Raw genomic sequence first — 6,877 nt, forward strand, 5'->3', positions numbered from 1 at the left:
ACTGGCACAAAAACAGACACATAGATCAATGGAACAGAATAGAGAGTCCAGAAATAGACCCTCAACTCTATGGTCAACTAATCTTAGACAAAGCAGGAAAGAATGTCCAATGGAAAAAAGACAGCCTCTTCAACAAATGGTGTTGGGAAAATTGGAAAGCCACATGCAGAAAAATGAAATTGGAGCATTTCCTTACACCATACACGAAAATAGACTCACAACGGATGAAGGACCTCAATGCGAGAAAGGAATCCATCAAAATCCTTGAGGAGAACACAGGCAGCAACCTCTTCGACCTCAGCCACAGCAGATTCTTCCTAGGAACATTGCCAAGGCAAGGGAAGCAAGGGCAAAAATGAACTATTGGGATTTCATCAAGATCAAAAGCTTTTGCACAACAAAGGAAACAGTTAACAAAACCAAAAGACAACTGACAGAATGGGAGAAGATATTTGCAAATGACATATCAGATAAAGGGCTAGTGTCCAAAATCTATAAAGAACTTAGCAAACTCAACACCCAAAGAATAAATAATCCAATCAGGAAATGGGCAGAGAACATGAACAGACATTTCTGCAAAGAAGACATCCAGATAGCCAACAGACATGAAAAAGTGCTCCACATCACTTGGCATCAGGAAAATACAGATCAAAACCACAATGAGATGCCACCTCCCACCAGTCAGAATGGCTAAAATTAACAAGTCAGGAAATGACAGATGCTGGCGAGTATGCGGAGAAAGGGAAACCCTCCTATACTATTGGTGGAAATGCAAGCTGGTGCAACCACTCTGGAAAACAGCATGGAGGTTCCTCAAAATGTTGAAAATAGAGCTATCCTATGACCCAGCAATTGCACTAGTGGGTATTTACCCTAAAGATACAAACATAGTGATCCAAAGGGGCACATGCATCGGAATGTTTATAGCAGCAATGTCTTCAATAGCCAAACTATGGAAAGAACCTAGATGTCTATCAACAAATGAATGGGTAAAGAAAATGTGGAGTATATACACAATGGAATACTATGCAGCCATCAAAAGAAATGAAATCTTGCCATTTGGGATGATGTGGACGAAACTAGAGGGTATTATGCTTAGCGAAATAAGTCAGCCGGAGAAAGTCAACCATAATATGATCTCCCTGACATGAGGAAGTGGAGATGCAACGTGGGTGGTTTGGGGGTAGGAGATGAATAAATGAAACAAGATGGGATTGGGAGGGAGACAAACCATAAGAGACAATCTCACAAAATAAACTGAGGGTTGCTGGGGGGAGGGGGGTTGGGAGAGGGTAGTTGGGTTATGGACATTAGGGAGGGTATGCGCTATGGTGAGTGCTGTGAAGTGTGAAAACCTGGCAATTCACAGACCTGTACCCCTGGGTATAAAAATACATTATATGTTTATAAAAAAATTTTAAAAATTAATTTAAAATAAAAAGAGAGATTTAGGAGTGCCTGGGTGGTTCAGTGGGTTAGCCTCTGCCTTCAGCTCAGGTTATGATCTCAGGGTCCTGGGATAGAGCCCCATGTAGGGCTCTCTGCTCAGCAGGGAGCCTGCTTCCTCCTCTCTCTCTCTCTCTCTCTGCCTGCCTCTCTGCCTACTTGTGATCTCTGTCTGTCAAATAAACAAATAAATAAATAATCTTAAAAAAAAACCCCACAAAACTTAGAGAGATTTAAAAAGAGCTCCTCTAATTAGTCTCAGAGTTTATTAGCATTTTAGATTTGGCCGGGTAGAATACAACCTTTCCATTTACAGAAGGAAACTGGTGCTCAAGTTGACTTTCCAAAACTGACCAGACCACATTCCCAATGAGTAAGCTGGATCTTTCACAACACCTGCCTGGTTTGCACAGCACGTGTAGAAATCACATACTTGGATTCAAAAAAATTTGTCAGCAAGACCGCAGAGCTTATCTTCTCTTGCAGGCCTGTGTGGAATAGGTACACTCTGTTGCAATGCCTAAATTCATTATATTTGTGAATCAATCTTCCTATCACATGACTGTTCAAACTATGTGCACCTGTAAAGGCCCCCAGCAATTCCTGCCATCTGACCCCTGGATGTTAGAAGACATGTGCTCTCTTACTCTTGCTTCTGGTTGCTTTTCGTTGGTACCACAGCATTTCTGCCCATTTCCTGATTGGATTATTTATTCTTTGGGTGTTGAGTTTGCTGACTTCTTTCTTCCCACTTCCTTTTCTTCTTGTGTCCATGGAGTGAGGCTGTGAGGGAAGCACTCAGGGCAGAATTCTGAAGATGTGTGCTTCTCCTCACCCCTATGATTTAAGAGACCTGTTCCAATTAGAGGTGTCTGGGTGGCCCAGTTGGTTAAGCATCCGGCTCTTGATTTCAGCTCAGGTCATGGTCTTGGGGTTGTGGGATTGAGCTCCGAGGAGGGCTCCACACTCAGAACAGAGCCTGCTTGTCTCTCTCCCTCTGCTTCTCCCCTGCCTATCCTCTCTCTCGGTTGTGTCTCTCAAATAAATAAATAAAATATTTTTAAAAAGAGACATCCCGGTTCAGTAAGACTCAGGTACAATAAACCTGGCGTGCTCACCTCATTTTTGAGCTCTGGGATCAACGAGAAGCACACGTCTTCAAAATTCTGCTCTGTGATCCAACCCAAGTGAAGTTATTAATATTATTCTATTCCCCGGCAAAGGTTGAATGTGTTTAACTGCTTTACTCCCTTTGCAAGCCCCCTCATTGAACAGGTGTTGGAAAACGAATTTTCCTTCAAGTCTGTTCTTACCCTTGGACTGTGAGCACTGCTTCTCTCCTCACCCTCTCCTGACCTCTAGTGTTGGTTTCTGAAAACTGTTGCCCTAGGCTATTGAAAGATCATGTGATGCCAGTGAACATATACAAAGAGAAAAAAAAAAAAAAAAAAAAGAAAGGAAAACAATACAGAACACAAATGCATTATTGCCAGTTTTCTCATCTTCTGGCAAAGGCATAGAACTGAAAAACCATCGCAGAAAAGAGAGAAAGTTTTAAAAATAACAATTCCGCTTTTATATTTTTCTTTTTTAAACATTTTATTCATTTTTTTAAAGTAATCTCTATCCCTAACATGAAGCTTGAACTAAAGACCCTGAGATCAAGAGTTATGTGCTCCATTGACAGAGCCAGCCAGGTTTTCATTATTTTTCATGTTTTTCCATTTTTTATGTTTCCCCCCAGTCTTGGTTCACATGTGTAGATAAGTTAAACAAATATACTATACAGATTCTACTTTATATTTAATTTTTTCCCTTTAACATTAAATCATGTGTGTTTTTAAAATTTTGCTATAGTCTTCATTATGTTTATTTTAGTAGATGCATCATATGCATAATTTACAGAGTGTTGCCTATGTGTCCAGTGTTTAAAATATGTTATTTCATTCCCACAAAACTCTACAGGGCAAGTATTGTTTTGCTCATTTCATCTTATTTACAAAAGTAAAAACTGAAACTCAGAGGGCTTCAGTAACTTTCTGAAATTCATGCACCTAGTGAGGGGGTAAGTTGGGATTCAAATCAGGGTGTGTGGACTCCTGAGGGTCTAGCCTTCCAGATACTAGGGTGAGGCTACCCAGTGGACCTCCCGATCCAGTTACCTAGTCCAATGCTCTGCCCTTAAACCTGTGGTTTTCTGGCAGTCCAGCAGAACGTATTTGGGGAGCTTCTAGAACTATTGCTACCTCATCTTAGAGATCTGGATGTAACTGGCCTGGGGTGTGGACCCAGGCATCAGGGAACTCCAAAACTCCAAGTGTTTTAATTCCAGCTACTCTCTGACAACTTCACTGTAGAGACAACAGAAGAGGAGAAACACAAATGATAAGTGAAATAAATGAGTTATTTAACTTCAAAAATGGTTTCATAAGTTAAATGTCTCCTGCCACATTGCGGTAGTCTATTTGTCTAAGTTAGAAGTGAAGCCGTGGTTGTAGGCGAGCTAGCTCTTGCAACAGGGACAGAGAAAAAGGATAAGAACAGAGCCCTGGGGCGGGGTAAGGGGGTGTAATATTTAAGAACTGTGTAGGGGAATAGCCGAAGAGCTATCATACAGTCTACTTCCAGGATTTTTAAATGCTGAGTGCTGCCAAGTGGCCATGTAGGGGCAGGCCTTGAAAAACCCACAGAATCAGCTCCAAGTCCTCAAGGGAGTGTTCACGGGAGAACACGGGGGAGCCATGTGGGTAAGGCAGATTCCAGAGACTGAGGCAAATGTGGGAGGTAAGGAAGTGGATACAATCTATATGGGTACTTCTACTCAAATCTTGGCTTTAAAAATGTAACAGTGTGTTTTCCGCTGTAAGCATGGGATTACCCAAATAAAAGTGCCCAAATAAGGCAATAGAGGCCGTCCTGTTCCAAACACACACACACACACACACACACACACACACACACCCCATGTAACAGGAAGCCAGGGGGAGGGTGGTTCACAGATTCTAGTTGGCTTCTCTGGGATAATCTTGGACCCCCCTTTGTGGTCATGAGGTGGTAGAAGCATCTTCAAATATGACGTCCTCACATGACAGCATCTAAGGGATAGGTCTCCTCTTCTGCTTCTTCTTTTATTAGGGAAGAAATATTCCTGAAAGCCCCCAGCTGACTTGCTCTAGTGACTTATTGCCCTTAACACTCACATACCTCTCCCCTAGTTACAAGGGATTGTCAGCAAGTGAACATCCAGCGTTTTTGTCCTTTATATTGGAAGGTAGTTTCTGCTTTCAAAGAAGAAGGTGGGGCAGGGGACGGGGAGAAAAATATGGCACTATAGGTGACCCCAAGAGTTGCATTTAGAGTATGAAGTGAGCATGGTAGCCAGAGGTAGACATGGCATAATGCAAGTTCTCTGATTGTTTTTTTCAACATGGTTGAAGCTGGGTGTGCTTAAATGCTTTTCATAGAAGAAACATAATCATAATAGAGAGACCCCATGATGGTGGGATGCATGGGAAGTAGAACACAAGAGATGGACGGGGTCTCTTTCATTCTAATTGGAGGGAAAAAGAAATGAAGAGGGTGGATACAGTACATGTCTTGTTTTCCTGGGAAATGGAGGGGATCTCCAGGGATGGCTTTGGGATCTTCCTTGCGAAGTGGGTGGCTGAGTTATCTGCCAATGGTAGGGGACACAAGACACAAGAGAGGGTTGCCTAGGTAACACAGGAATTCCAGGTGGTTTTAAGGGTGCAGTTGAGGTTGGCTGTCCTGAATTTAAAATTATTTTAATTAGGGACATTCTTGATTTTTTTTTTTTTTTTTTTGGCTCCAGCTGCACTAGACACCTGGCCATGGGTGTTGAGATGGCAGAATGATGACTATCTCGGGGGATTTCTGCACAGGTGATAAAATAAACGGAACAAGGGAACTGAATCTATTGTCAAAAGAGCAATTTTACTGATAGCACACACAATCTGAATGGGAAGGACGTGAATAGACCCAATGGGAGAAATTCAAGAGACCAAAGGATCAGAGACACTGAAGTGGCTGAGGGACTGATGTAGAATGAATAAATTGGCAGCATTGGAGGATAAGGCTTAGTAAATGGGCTGGCTTCTTTCAAACATGCATGTTGATGACATCCAGGACATTGTGTTACAATGAGTGGCTTAAGGACAACGAAGATGAAGAAATGAAAAGCTATGGTATTGGAAGGGTCATGTAATAGCCTGACGAACAACTTACAAAAATGGAAGTGGGAGAAGGAAGTACTTTTCGAATTTCAAAGTGCATATGAATCCCCTGGGGATCTTATTAAAATGAGGATTATGATTCAGTAACTCTGGGATGAGGATTGAAACCCTGCGGCTACCATGAATTACCAGGTGATGATAATTTCTTGGTCCAGGAACCACGCTTTGAGTGGCAAGACACTAGATAACCCCATCACAGTCTTCTACACATACTCTCCTCTTTATTTAAGTAACCCTCTACCCCGCTCTGCGGAAGGGGGTGGACCTTAGAAGATACCCCTTGTCCCTGGTCCTACCCGTTGGCTGGTTGGGGGTGGAGGACCTGAGGCAACTGGAAACCACCCATAACCTGAACTCAGCTGACTGAAATTTCTCATGAGATTCTGAACTAACAAAATAGATACTAAGCTGCAAACCAGTGGTGGGCAGTGGCTCTACGAATCTATTTTCCCCAAGTTTAGCAGCAAAACAAACTTGGGCCTTATGGAAATTTTGGGGAGTAGTAAAGATGAGGAAGCTGGTTCTTAGGAAAATGATGCAGAAGAGGCATAGAAAATTAGTGAGACAAAAGAACAAGAAGCTCTAGAGTAAAGGGGTCACTGTCTCCAACTCAACCTTCCTCCTCAAATGCACCCTACAGGAATATCTGGCCTCTCTGGCCTGCCTTCCTGACTTTTCACCTCACGTTGGGTAAATTATACTCCTCTTTGGGTCTTGATTTAGAAGAATCCTTGAGGAAGCTTTCCCTGTCAGGTGAAGCCAGTGGGTGCCCTCCTGTGTACCCCTATAGCACCCCCGGGAGTCCTGATCATAGCATTCATCACCATTATGACAACCACCATTTGGATATTTATTTGCTCGATGTCTTGTATATTCTCTACTAAATTTTTAAAAATATTTTATTTATTTATTTGACAACAAGAGCAGGAACACAAGAAGGGGGAGTGGGAGAGGGAGAAGCAGGCTTCCTGCCAAGCAGGGAACCCGATGTGGGGCTCAATCCCAGGACCCAGGGATTGTGACCTGAGCCAAAGGCAGACGCTTAATGACTGAGCCACCCAGGTGCCCGTAAATTTTTTTTTTTTTTTAAATTTCTAAAAACCCATCGAGGGAAGATATGACCTACTTGTGTTCTCAGCCAATGTATCTTGCCTGTCTCTTTCTCCATCCCCAAATTA

Source organism: Mustela nivalis (genome assembly GCF_964662115.1).
Source record: "Mustela nivalis genome assembly, chromosome: 12".
Lineage (NCBI taxonomy): Eukaryota > Metazoa > Chordata > Mammalia > Carnivora > Mustelidae > Mustela > Mustela nivalis.